This window comes from Miniopterus natalensis, chromosome 1, assembly GCF_054644295.1.
Source record: "Miniopterus natalensis isolate mMinNat1 chromosome 1, mMinNat1.hap1, whole genome shotgun sequence".
NCBI lineage: Eukaryota > Metazoa > Chordata > Mammalia > Chiroptera > Miniopteridae > Miniopterus > Miniopterus natalensis.
The window spans coordinates 71,508,476-71,523,632 of record NC_142081.1 but is presented as its reverse complement, the minus strand read 5'-3'; positions in this window follow the sequence as shown (position 1 = coordinate 71,523,632).

The following is a 15,157-nucleotide window of genomic DNA, read 5'->3' as shown; positions in this document are numbered from 1 at the left end:
TTCCTGCAATACTGGTTTGATGGCAATAAATTCCTTTAGCCTTTTTTTGTCTGGAAAGTTCTTTATTTCACTGTATTTTGAATGATAGTTCCAATCAAAGGACATACGTTAGCTGAATGGATAAGAAAAAAAGACCCAAAATGCTGTCTACAAGACCCACCTCAGAACAAAAGGCACACACAGACTGGAAAAAAAAAAAAAAAACTTCTGGAGGACTTTAAAGGAGAGATTGAAAGCAACACAGTCGTGTAGGGGACTTTAACACCTCACTGACTTTACTGAATAGATCTTCCAATCAAAAAATCAACAAGGTAACAGTGATTCTAAATGACACACTAGATCAGATAGATTTAATTGACATTTACAGAACATTTCACTCCAAAGCTGCAGAATAGGCCTTTTCCTCAAGTGCACATGGGAAGTTCTCAAAGATAGACCACATATTAGGATACAAAACAAGTCTCTACAAGTTCAAGAAGACTGAAATATCAAGCATCTTCTAGGACATTTACACAATGGAATACTATGCAGCTATAAAAACAAAGGATCCCTTACCCTTCAGATAGCATAGTGGGACCTGGAGAGTATTATGCTAAGCAAAATAAGCCAGTCAGAGAAAGACAAGTGTCACTTGATCTTACTCATATGTGGAATCTAATGAACAAAATAAATCGATGAAAAAAATAGATCCAGAGACATAGAAGCATGGAACAGACTGACGAATCTCAGAGGGAAGGCAGGGGTAGATGGGTGCGGAGAAATTAACATAGGAATTTATATGTATATATGCATAACCCATGGACACAGACAATAGTGAAGTGAAAGCCTGCAAGGAAGGGTATAGGGTGGAAAGGATCAATGACGAAAAAAAGGAACATTTGTAATACTTTCAACAATAAAGATAAATTTAAAAGCAAACAAACAAACAAAAAAACTAGTAGGTCTCATAAATGAATTCAGCAAAGCAGCAGGATGCAAAATTAATGTATAGAGATCAGTGGCAACAGCAATTTTATTTGATTTGGGAAGAAGGGAGGAAATTTTCTCTGAACTGATATTGTGTTTTTTCATGTTTATTGTTTATGGAATGAGCTTTATGCCCAGAGTTCTTCAAGGCATAAGCTTTTGTAGGTCAAAAATATCATTTTCTCACATCTCTAAAGAAGCTGCAGATGCTCAAAATCTGTAATGACTCTTTGATCCCACCTGGGACAAGGGAATGTGTACCTATGAGCAGCAAAAATTCCTGATAGAAACACAATAGTTAATATATTAAAATATTGCCAGATGCAATATGAAAGTAACAGTAATGCTCTTTTATTTGTGTTAAAGAAAATATGAAAGAATGAAGGCATACTTTAACCCAATTCAAATCTCCATTCCAAGATATGTCTAACCAGTAAATGATTTTCAGAACTTAGATAAGGTCAAGGAGGTTATATACTATTTATAAAAAGCTTTCAAAACTCTGAAAGTTTTAAGCATAAAAATATGACTCAATAACAATGAACATAAACTTCATTTCCAAGCACAAAATTCTGTTTACAAAAGAAACATATAAAGTCTATATGTTATAGATTGTGTGTCGTATTTGTCAGAAAATCTATGAGAGAGGGGGAAAAAATCACTTCTTTGTGGCCCTTCTTCAATTAGAATTATTCTAAGATTACATGGTAAAAAATGAGTCAACTTTGGCAATATTAGGCCTCCAAATTTACAAGACATTCATAATCAATGTTGCCCAATAGCTCTATAAATTGTGATATATTTTAAGAATGTTAACATATCTTTGGGGAGGGATATCAGGAAGGTGCAATATTTTCAGTATGTGGTGTTAGTTAAACATTGAGAATAATCGGGCAAAAGAATATTTTTCTCAGGTAAAAATTAAACTTTAATATAGGTTATTTTTCTCCTATGTAGAAAAAAATCTTTATGTGAGTTTTTAAATTTTTGGAATAAAGTCCAGTTGAAAACTAGGATTTTTAAAAATGTGTACCAGAAAGAAATGACAACATCAATGCAAGAGAAAAAAATTTAAGGATTCAAAAACTATTTTTATTTTATTTATTCATTTCTTTTTAAAAATATATCTTTATTGATTTCAGAGAGAGGAAGGGAGAGGGAGAGAGAGAGAGAGAAACATCAATGATGAGAGAGTCATTGACTGGCTGCCTCCTGCACGCCCCCGACTGGGGATGGAGCCCAGGTTCAGGAATCGAATCAGGATCTCCTGGATCCTAGTTTGATGCTCAACTGCTGAGCCATGCCCGGCAAGGCAAGACTCCAAAACTATTTTAAGGTACTTTGTGTTGTAAGGCCCATAAAACTGATCCAAAGTTTTATTACAAAAATATCAGGTATATGAGGAGTTGGGCTTTGTCTAACATTTCCCCCACTGATTCCTCAGTTCTCAGAACATGAATAGAATATGAAAATCATTCCATAAATACTAATTGAATTAAAGAAAATATATCATTTTATCCTCACTTCATACTTGTTACACAATGAAGGACTCATTCCCCCCCATTTCATAAGCAGAGATGGTGAGTGATATTTTTTCAAATAACACACAGCTGTTTAGTGACAGGCATGAAACAAACAAATCCTGAATTCAGTTATGTTCTTTCTTCAAGAGCAGAACGAGATTTCTGAAGTTACCAAAAACATACATATTTCAGTGAATGACTTTGAACTGCTGTAGTAACTCCATATAAAACTTGGTATTTTTTAAGATTTAGAAATAAGTTTTTTGTTTTTCTTTAAATCTGTATGTATTAGAAGGGCAACTATTATTTCTTCCTAAGCAGTTATCTATCCATCCCTCAGCACTAAAATAATGGATCCATACAAATAAAATAAAGTAGATGGAGTCTAAACTATCACAATAAATAACCTCACTAACTCTACCTTGTGCTTAAAGAGCACTATGATTTGTTCGTGTCTTTGAGCCTTTTATAGTATGAAGTTAATATGTCACATTGGTTTAGTTGTAGGGGGTCCAGCAAAACCTCAACAATTTGATCACTTTCTAACCTATCATCACTCCATAATTTTTCAAGCAGCTCCCTTCTTACTTTACCAGGACAATTCCCTCAATCTACAACTGCAGGCTTTCATTCATCCCTAGGGTACAAGAGAAACACTTTAAGAAGAATATAGCCAAACCAAAACCAATATAACCTGTGTGCTCAGAAAGCCATGTTGAATGAAAAAAAGTTAAAGGAATCAGAGTTACTTAGCAGTGAGAAATTCTAATTCTAAGGAAAAAGCAAGGTCATGGTCTTCAAACATTTAAAAGGTTGCAAGGATGCAAATGGACTATATTTGTACTAGGGACAGAACTAGTACTGCTGGCTGGAAGGTTAAGGCTACAGATTTCAGTTCAATGTAAGGAAGTTAGAGCTACTCAAATACAGGATGAGATACACAATTCAGCCCATGTGGAAATCTTCATTATTTTTTGTCTCTGGACTTATCCAAGTGTAGGTTAAAAAACCACTTGGTAAGGTTGATGTAATCCAATTCAATCATTACATTAAGGTTTGGATTTTATGACCTTTAAAGTCCATTCCAACCCTGAGATTCACTGAGGCTCTGAAACCCACTCCACTGGGAGCTCTGCCTGCCAAATTAGTCTTTGCATGAAAGGCACAAAATGATGTCAATTGTTGCAGCTGCAGTGAGTCAGCTGGAAACTGCCTGACAAAGGCAAAGTTCAACCTAGTTACTAAATCCCAACTAATTTTAAATGATTTTAACTTTCTTGGACTGTTCCAGAATTACACACTCAATTAATGCTGTTGATTTCAGCCAAGTCTCCACAAAAAGAAGTGAAAAGCAAGGCAAGTATTTGGATAAATCAAACAAAACTAGGTTTTTGTTTTTATGCTATATTCAATGATCCACAAAAATCAGACCAAAAGCCTATCACAATTCAGGACATCGAAAGTTGAACTGGAAAATAGAAGCTCTCAGTTCTAGTTCCTTCCATATTTCACTATATCTGTAAAAATAGAGGTCTCCGAGTTAGACAAATCTAGATTTGAATACTAGTTTAACAATTACTATCTGTACGATTTTGGAGGAGCTACACCAGTCTCTGAGTCTCAATAATCTCATCTCTAATAGCAACAACTATTTATTGAGATCCTGCTTCAAATGTATAACCATATTTTTATGGACTTTCTGTGAGATGGGAATTGTTACTCACGTTTTAGAAATGACAATGGACTTAAAGAGCTAAACAAAACTAATTTCTCCAAGCCACATAATTAGGAATTTTAAGTTGGACAAAATTTTTTTACATTTCATGGGAAGCTTTTAGTCAATCAGATAAAAAAAAAAATTCTATGGAGATTTCTTTGAGAGAGGGTCCGTGCCCTTCTCGCATCCTGCCTCCATCCTGTAATCTAAAATATGCCTGTGACAGCTAGAGCACTAGTAACTGCCTAAGGCCATACCTAGCAATAAGAAAGTCATGAACTGAAGAAGGGTCTGCATCCCTGATGGTTTTTTGGAACCACTACATATATCTTAAGCAGCTCATAAATTAAGTTCTTTAACATAAGAAAGAAATACACTTCTCTCAAGTTAAACATTATAGGATACTACTAATTTGAGTTTTAGTTAAATGTTGCTGAACCTGATCGAAGTGATATACCACACACCCCAAAAAATTCTGTTTCTGGGTCAGAGGCTTATGCTGGGCATAAAGTGAGAAAGATTTGATTAAATGATGTGAAGATAGTAACTACAGAAGCTGAAAAACCATCAAACAACTGAAAATTGTTGTGGGTTATTAAGTAGAGCATGGTAAGTGTGGGGGCAGTTTAACTAAGAAATAGTATATGTACGAAATAGATTGGAGTTGAGGACAAAAGTTTGTCTTAATAAACAAGAGCACTGACAAATCCATCCTTACTGTGATGACCCTCTAGAACTAGAAAATAATAAATCAGTTATAATTTCCTACTAGAGGACAATAAGCTCACCCTTTGATTCATTCATTTAAATAAATGTGACATATCCTTCTATGTGCCATGCCTAAGGACTGACGGAAGACACAGAAATTAAAAAGTGTGATTCCTGCCCTCTAAAGAAAAAGACTTAAAATTAACAAACTAAATGCTGTGATACCCACAAAATACCCTGGAAGCCCAAAGAAAGCACTTCTTACATGGATTTAGGGAGGGATGAATGAAGATAAAGACTTCTCAAAAGATGTGGTCATTGACCTGAGTCCTCAGCAATACACATGAGTTAACCAAGCATGGAAAGCGCAGAGGGATGCTCCAGGCAGAATAAACAGGATTACAGATGTACAGAACTGACCACTTGGCATGTTTGGGCTGGTGTATAACATGGTATAAAAGGAGATGAGACTGGAGGTATCAGAGGGACAGACACTAAAAGACTAATTATACTGGCCAGAAGAGCTTAAATGTTATCCTTAAAATATCAGAAGTTTTTAATGAGCACTGAAATGATCAAGCATGTTTTCAGAGATCACCCCGGCAAGAGATTTCAGGACAGATTGGAGGTGACAAGTCTAGTAGCAGGAAAATAAGTGTAAGGCTATTGGTATAATTGGATAAAAGAAATTCTGAGGAACAGAATGAAAGCAGTTGAATTGTAGATGTAAATTGAAGGGCACTTTTTGAGGTATTTAGAAAAACTGAGAACAGTCTACCAAATTCAACAGCCCAGAGGTCATGTGGTTTCAGAGTGAGAATTTCAGAGGTGTATAAAAGCAGATCACAGACTGACATGAGTAGAAGATTGAATGAGAAATGAAGAAGTGGAGGTAAGTAGAGGTTATATAATAGTTCCTTTACCCTCAAAGCCACGCTTCTTGAATTGGGGCAAAATTTAAAAGATATTTCAAGAAGGAAAATGAGAAGGGTGTATTTTTTCCTAAAGTGAAAATAACTGAAAATGTTTACATTCTGGTGGAGATGGAGGAGTCCTAGAGGGATGAGAGTAATAATTGAACACCATGAAGAGTTAAAAGGGGAAAGGATCCCACAAAAATATCTAATAGATAATATAGTCGGGGAACTGAATTGTTTGTGAAAATAAACCCTGAACAAGAGGGAAGAGTTAAGAACGCCTCCCTATACCTTAAAGACTTTCCTTCATCCCTAGACTTACTGGGGCAAAACAGCTTGTTCATGGAAACTATAACAGCTTTGAAACATTCAAACTCAACACACAGAGGAGGTGTGGGGAAATTCACAATGAAAATTCCAGTATTTTTCATAAAGGCAGATGTTGACAACAGTAGGAAAATTAGGACTGACTTTGAGAGATTAACAGCCCCCAAAGAAAAGCCTCAGGATTAATCACAAAACTAATTTCAAGAAAAATCCCGGAGATTCAGAACAATGTCTCAAGGTACAGTTTTACAACAATGGCAAAGCTTAGCACATTTTCCATCATTGTATTCTCTGTGCCTGACACTGTGACAGCATCAAGTAGTCAAAAATTACTCCTATCTGGATGTCTGAATGGAGAGAATAGCATGAGACTCATACCTTCTCTAACACCTGTTACCATCTGCTCAGTATAGGTAAGTGTGAGCTATCAGCTCTGTGCTCCTTTCTATAAGGAAAGCCGAGAGCTTTCTGGAGGTGCTAGAGAAGCACCAGAGGCTGGAGTCTCCAAAGAAATGCTCATTTATTCATTCATTCATTCATTCATTCATTCATTCATTCATTCATTCAAAAATCATTTAGTGAGCTCTATTATACACCAGGCATGGTATTAGAACTGGGAACACAAGTTAAGCAAGTCATAGCGTTTGTTTTCTATCTAGGAGCTCCCAAAGAAGACAGTGACCAACTTTGGGTGAGGAACATGAGACGGTTTCTTGAGATGGCAGAAAGTGGCCGGGATCTCACAATAGCATAAACTGTTTCCAGCAGTGCCTCTTAAAGTTAAATGTGCACATACTTAAGGACTACACTAAAATGCAGACACTGGTTCAGTAGGTCCAGGGTGGAAGCTGAGATTTTGCATTTTAACAAGCTCTCGGGTGATTCCTTTTCAGCTGGTCCATACCATACTTTGAGTATCAATGACTCTCAGTAATTTAATGTAAGTGATGTTAACTAGGGCACATATTTGGAAGTTTTGTTTCCCTAATTTTCCTCTTCATACTGTTCAATCTTTTGTTACATCTATTTTTAGTGTTTTGTATTGTTTTCTACTGCAATGCTTAACTGCTGTCTCAATTGGATAAACTACACTTGGATATATTTTTCAAATAAAGCTGCACATAAATCACTGATTTCTACAAGTATTCAAGTATATTTTTAATATATTTGACTCAGTACTATGCACCTTAGTTTCTTCAAGAAAAATTCTCAATGACATATTTTGTCTTCTTGTTAAAACATTATTTCATTAGGATTGTGGAGAGGGCATAAAAGCTTTCTTATTTTCTCCTGATGACTAAATTGTTCTACCTTTTCTTTTCTTTTCTTTCTTTTTTAGTTAATATCTCATTTATTAACTTTGGTGCTTGCTTAAAACTTTGGCAAAATCCCACTTTGTACGAATTAATTTTACAATGGCCAATCAAGTTTTACACAATGAGCTGCTAATGGAAATCTTAAAATTACACTGTTCCATTATTGGTCTGCTATTAACATGTACAAATGTATTGATTTTATGTTATGTCTTGAAAAGTACATGCATTATTTCGAGTGTTTCAATCTTTGAAGAAATACACAAGAGAATTCCTGTGCAGAGTGCTCTTATCTTCTGTGACGTAGTATAATGTAGATATTTACAGCAGGTGCATGCTACTGCATTGTTTACAGTTAGTAGGTATTTCATATTTTTTTTCATTTTCTATTTTATTTATTTTATTTTTATTTTTTTATTGTTCAAAATATTACAGATGTCCCCTTTTCTTCCCATTGAGCCCTCCCACGCCTCCTTCACCCCTCTCCCCAGTCCCTCATCACACATTGTCTGTGTCCATGCGTTATGCATATATGCATATAAATTCTTTAGTTAATCTCTCCCCCCATCCCCTCACGGCTCCCACCTTCCCTCTGAGATTCTTCAGTCTGATCCATGTTTCCATGTCACTGAATCTATTTTGTTCATCAGCTTATTAAGTACTTTTTCAATATTTAATTAAAATGATCTCAATTATCATTGGAGTAAAAAATGTGTTACTACTAGACTAGATAAAAGGAAAGCTCTTTTATATTTGAATAATATATTTATAATTTCTAAAAACTACCAAGAAGCTTACAATTGGCAATCTAAGATTCTGCAAATTGGAAAAAGAAAAAAAAAAAGTAAAACCAAACCTGGAGCCACTACTGTCCTACCAACCACTGATACTCAGCATCACAATTCTCACATTCAAAATGATGATGTATACTCTACTTAATCCCCTCCCTATCACCCTCTAAGTCTAAAGTAGAATTGCCAACCCACCCCTGAATAGTCAGTGTTCCACCCCCATCTTTTTAGAGTAAGGCCCAGTATAAGAAGCCCTAGGTCAGTATTCACATTGCATTGTATGAGTTCTTTCTGCATTTTGGAAATTAGCCCTTTATCAGATGTATGATTGGTGAATATGTTCTCCCATACAGTGGGTGGGTCCCCTCTTCATTTTGATGATGGTTTATTTTGCTGTACAGAAGTATTTTAGTTTTATGTAGTCCCACTTGTTTATTTTTTCCTTTGTTTCTTTAGCCCTAGGAGATGTATTGGTGAAAATTCTGTTACATGAGATGTCTGAGATTTTACTGCCCATATTTTCTTCTAGGATTTTTATGGTTTCACAACTTACATTTAAGAATTTTATCCATTTTGAGGTTATTCTTATGCATGGTGTAAATTGGTGGTCAGTTTTCATTTATCTTAAATAAATAGTGGTGCCCAAATTTCCCATTTCTGGTATAATTTACTAATAAATATAGATGTGCTTAGATGTCTGATGTTGGCCTTTCTACCATATCACCTTTCCCTTGTTGCCAAATCTATCCCATTTCTCTGTCACTCATTCCTGATTCTTATACTGAGTCCCTCCTCTATCATTTCTTCCAAAAAAATGTATTGTGAACCTACTATGTCCCAGGAACTATCCTATATATAAGAATACAGAGGAGAGTTCCTATCTGCCCCCACAGGTTATTCTTCAAATACTATAATCCACTCTATCAGATATGTATGTAATTAAAACAACTTTGAAGTTTATTCTTTGAAATTTATTATAAACTTCTGAAGTACATTCTTAGATATCTGCAAAATGTATGGGTTTAAAATCCTTACAGGTTTAACTGCACATGCACACAGACACACACACATATATAGATATATGAAAATAACCTATGATCATTATTTTAGAATTTTAGATTAGAGGGCTTTGAGTATTTGTTTGTTTTTAATTGAAGAATACCTAATTCAACACCCCTGCCCAAGTAAAGAATACATTGCACAATGTCTGTATACATTAACTAGTTTTGCTTAGATGTCCAGGAACTGGGAGTTTTTTATTACACTAGTTGAGCTCATGTTATTGGTTCTCTAATTAGTACCATTTCTGTTCTCAGAATCAACAAAGAAAAATATTGTCATAAGAAAAATATTTGAACACAACTATCCCGTCTCAATTTCTCTCTTCTAAGTTGAGTTACAATTTGTGGCAGGGTTTATAGATCCTCCACCATCCTAATTCCTGTCCTCTTATGCACATCACTTGCAATGTTTCCCTGAAAAATGTAGCACTCTTAATAGAATAAAATAAAATAACCCAGGTTGACAAGCACAGAGAACCACAAAACACCACAAAAACTCCCGAGACCTTGCTAATCTAAAATTGCAAAGGTATCACATCTTTAGTTCATACCGAGCTTATGGAAACTTGAAAAGTACAAGCCTGATATCCTCATATCTAGAACTAAATTAATGAATTCTTATGCTTAAACAGAGTAAATTGTATTGCCTTTGTTAATTTTTATTGTTAGTTATACCCAATATTCCAGTTCTAGAAAGGTTGAAACCTGACTCAATCAGCTAGGATACTAACTATCCCTCCCAACTTTTTTCCATCTGAAAATATGATAAGCTTGTCATATATGACTTCACCCAAATAATTGATAACATTTTTCAACAGTATGAAGGCAGAAGACAGAGCCTTGTGGCACTCCCGGATGGCAGCAAGCCATTAATCTTTTGCTTTTCTATTCATCCCCTTTGTATTTTCATATAAAACTAACACATGTGCTATAAAATTTAAACAATACATAAAGGGATAAAGAAAAAACAGAAGTACTCCTATTGCAATCCTACTCTCCAGAGGTAACAACTTTTAATACTTTGGTACGTTTATCTATTAGATAGGTCTATCTACCTATAGCTAATTTTACATATTTGTAATTTTTTCAATGGTGGATGCTCACTGTATATATTCTTCTGAAACTTTTTAAAATTTACAGTCTTGTGTCACTTAATGATGGGGATAGGTTCTGCGAAATGTATTGTTAGGCGGCTTTGTTGTTGCGTGAATAGCAGAGAGTGCGTCTGCACAAACCTAGATGGTATGGCCTACTACACACCGGGGCTATATGGGAGGGCCCATTGTTCCTAGGCTACAAGCCTGTACAGCACAGTGCTGTACTGAATACTCTAGGTAAATGTAACATAATGATAAATACTTGTGCACCTAAACAGATCTAAACACAGAAAAAGTACAGTAAAAACATGGTATATTTTTAAATGGCACACCTGCATAGGGCAGGTACCATGAATGGAGACTGCAGACTGGAAGTTGCTCTGGGCAGTCAATGAGTGAGTGGCGAGTGAATGTGAAAGCCTAGGACATCACTGTGCACTACTGTAGACTTCATAGACACTGTACATGTAGGGTACACAAAATTTATTTTCAAATTTTTCTTCAATAAATTGTAACATTTTTACTTTATAAACTTAACTTTTTTGTTTGTTTAAAATATTACAGATGTCCCTTTTTCTCCCCAATGACCCATTCTACCCCGTCCCATCCCCCTCCCCAGTCCCTCTCCGCACCATTGTCCCTGTCCTTGGGTTGTGCATATATGCGTATAAATTCTTTGGTTACTCTCTCCCCCTCCACCCACCCGCCCTCCTCCATCCCTCTGACAGTCATCAGTTCGATCTATGCTTCCATGTCATTTTTAACTATTTTTAATAACATTTACCTTGTAAAACAGCTATACAAAAATATTATCTTTTTCTCTTTATTGTATAAGCTTTTCTCTACTTTTAACTTTTTTTACTTTAATTTTTAAACTATCTTGTTAAAAAGTAAAACATAAACACACACACATTAGCCTACACCTATACAAGATCCTCAATAGACTGCCTTGCACCTCCACATCTTGTCCCACTGGAAGTTCTTCAGGGGAAATAACATGCATGGAGCTGCCATCTCCTAAGATAACAATGCCTTTTTCTGAGGATCTCCATGAGGCGACATCACTCTTATCAGAAATATGTCTATGGTGGTTTCCTTGGTTTGTTTCTTTTTTTATCATAAATTTGCTTGTAAGTAGATAATGCACTACAAACATTCCACACAGAAGATGCTGTAAATACTGTATGTAAGAGGCTACTGACAGCATGCCACAGCATACTATTTGATAGAAAACTTTTTTATAAGTAGAAAGAGTACATTCTAACCAATAATAAAAAGTATAGCTTAGTAAATATATAAGCCAATAACAGCTGTTTATAACCAATATCAAGTATTAAGCAGAGTTCATAATTGTATGTCATATACTTTTCTATGACTGGCAGCACAGTAAGTTTGTTTACACCACAAACACCTGAGTAATGCATTGCACTGTGATGGCTTCAATATCACTAGATGTTAGGAATTTTTCAGCTCCATTATAATTTTATGGCACAGCTATCGTATATGCAGTCTGCCATTGACCTAAATGTTGTTATGTGGCACGTGACTATATTATTGGCTTATTTTATACACATTCAAACATTTCAAGCTACCTTACTCTTCAACAGTTGCATTATATGCCATTTTATAGTTGTACCATAATTTAACTAGTCTTTTTCTGATTAACCTATTTTACTTAACATTTTTGTTGTTAGAAAATATAGTTCAATGTGTATTTATTGTAATGTACAAAGTTGAGGGGCAGTAATGAGAGAATGTCTTTAGGATTCTTTCCTTAAAGTAGGATTCCTGGTGAATGATTATGAAAAATTACAGTTTAAATAGATTGTCTCCAAAAAAATGATAATGAACTATATACACCTCAACCAACATTAAATTACTATGTTCATTTGTCTACATCTTTGCCCAAAAATAAACTATCAATCTTTTAACTTGTGTCACTATGAGAAGTAAAAGCCCACCTTAATTTATGTAGATTTTTTGTTTGTTTATTAGTGAATTTGTGTTTAATACAAGAGTCATTGAAATTTCTTCTACAAATTGTCAGATTCTGGCTTTTTCATGTTTCTCTATTGGGTTACCTTTTTAAAAGATCTTTGAAATACAGAGGTCTTAGGCTTGTGACACATTTCCCTAATTTTGAATATTGTCTTTCTTCATACTTTTTGTTGTTGTCATACAGAGCTTTAAATTGTCATGTAGTTAAATTTTTAACATTTAAAATCACTTCGGAGCCTGGCCGGGTGTGGCTCAGCAGTTGAGCATCAACCTAGGATCCAGGAGATTGTGGTTTGATTCCCTGTCAGGGCACGTGCCTGGGTTGCAGGCTCGATCCCCAGTCAGGGATGTGCTGTAGGCAGCTGACCAATGACAATTCTTTCATCATTGATGTTTCTATCTCTCTCTCTCTCCCTCTCCCTTCCTCTCTCTGAAACCAGTAAAGATATATTTTTAAAAAATAAATAAAATAAGATCACTTCTGAGTTTCACATTATGCCTTGATAAGCCTTCCCCGCTACATTAGAATTAAGGAAAACATTTTCTTCCAATACTTTGTGAATATAAAGTATATAAGTAAATATTTAACCTGTCTGAAATTTGTATTGGTATAGAGAATGTAAAGATCAATCTTCCTTGTTCTCAAATGGCTAGTTGTCATATTGTATTTAATGAATGTGTTATTCTACACTAATTATGAGATGAATCCCATATCCTTTTTATTTATTTATTTATTTATTTATTTATTTTTTAAATATATCTTTATTGATTTCAGAGAGAGGAAAGGAGAGGAAGAGAGAGAGAAACATCAATGATGAGTCATTGATCAGCTGCAGCCCGCAACCCGGGCATGTGCCCTGACCTGGAATCGAACCCCGATTGCCTGGATCCTAGGTCGACGTTCAACCGCTGAGCCACACCCGGCCAGGCCTGATATCCTTTTAAATCCCCACATATATTTGTATCTATATCAGGACTTTATATTTCATTTGATTTGCAAGTATTATGCTGTTTTAAATAAGTAGGAAGCAATCTATACCTTTACCCACTCTCTCTTTTTAAATCATTAATATACACAAATTGTTATTTATCAGCACACATTTTAGTAATCTTTTTTTTTAATTTATTATTTTTTAAAATTTATCTTTATTGTTGAAAGTATTACAGGTGTTCCATTTTTTCCCCCCAACTGACCCCCTCACCTCGCTCCCACCCCTTCCCCAGGCCTTCACCCTGTTATTGACTGTGTCCATGGGTTATGCATATATGCATATAACTTCTTTGGTTAATCTCTTCCCACCCTCCACCTCCCTTCCCTCTTCCCTCTGAAATAAAATCATCTATTACGTGCATCAATGTCTCTTGATCTATTTAGTTCATCAGATTCTTTTGTTCATTAGCTTCTTCTTAAAGAAGACCCTTCAACATTTCCTGTAGTACTGGTCTGGTGGTGATGAACTCCTTTAGCTTTTCCTTATCTGTGAAGCTCTTTATCTGACCTTCAGTTCTAAATGATAGCTTTGCTGGGTAAAGCAATCTTGGTTGTAGTTCCTTGTTTTTCATCATTTTGAGTATTTCTTGCCACTCCCTTCTGGCCTGCAAAGTTTCTGTTGAGAAATCAGCTGACAGTCATATGGGTGCTCCCTTGTAGGTAACCAACTGCTTTTATTTTGCTGCTTTTAAGATTCTTTGTCTTTAACCTTTGGCATTTTAATTATGATGTGTCTTGCTGTGGACCTCTTTGGGTTCCTCTTGTCTGTGCTTCCTGGACTTGTAAGTCTATTCCTTTCCCCAGGTAGGAGAAGTTTTCTCTAATAATTTTTTCAAATAAGTTTTCAATTTCTTGCTCTCTTTCTTCTCCTTCTGGCACCCCAATAATATGAATCTTGGGCCTCTTGAAGTTGTCCCAGAGGCTCCTTATACTATCTTCATATTCCTGGATTCTTTTTTCTTTTCGCTCTTCTGGTTGGGTGTTTTTTTTGTTTCCTCATATTCCAAATTGCTGATTTGATTCTCAGCGTCCTCTACTCTGCTGTTGATTCCCTGTAAATTATTCTTCATTTCAGTTCCTGTAGCCTTCATTTCTGATAGGTATTTTATTAGGTCATACGTGGTCTCAGTTGTTTTCATAATACTCCTACCAATATGCTTGAGCATCCTTATAACTAAAATTCTGAACTCTGTATCCGTTAGTTTGCTTGGTTCTATTTCATTTAGTTACTCTTCTAGAGATGTCTTCTGTTCTTTCCTTTGTGACATGTTTCTTTGCCTCCATATTTTGGCTGCTTCCTGGTGTTTGTTTCTATATATTAGGTAGAGCTGCTATGTCTCCTGGAATTTGTAGTGGCTTTGTGTAGTAGGTGTCTTGTAGGTCCAGTGGCTCAGCCTCCCCAGTCACCTGAGCTGGACCTTCTAGGTGCTCCCCTGTGTGGGCTGTGTGTACTGTCCTGTTGTAGTTGAGCCTTGATTGCTGTTGGAGTCACTGGGAGGAACTGACCCCCAGGCCAGTTGGCTGTGAGGACCAGCTGCAACTACAGTCAAAGAGCTGCTGTACTGGAGACATCCTTATGGAGCTGGATCTACTTCAGTGGAGCTTTGGTGTTCACCAAGTGCATCCCTTGAGTGTGTCACTCATGGATGTGGTAGAGTTGTAATCCAGCGTGGTCAAGTCTGACCACCAGATGCACTGTCTCTGGGGCCTCCGGGGAGGTGCTAAGTCAGCCTCTGCCAGTGCCTTGC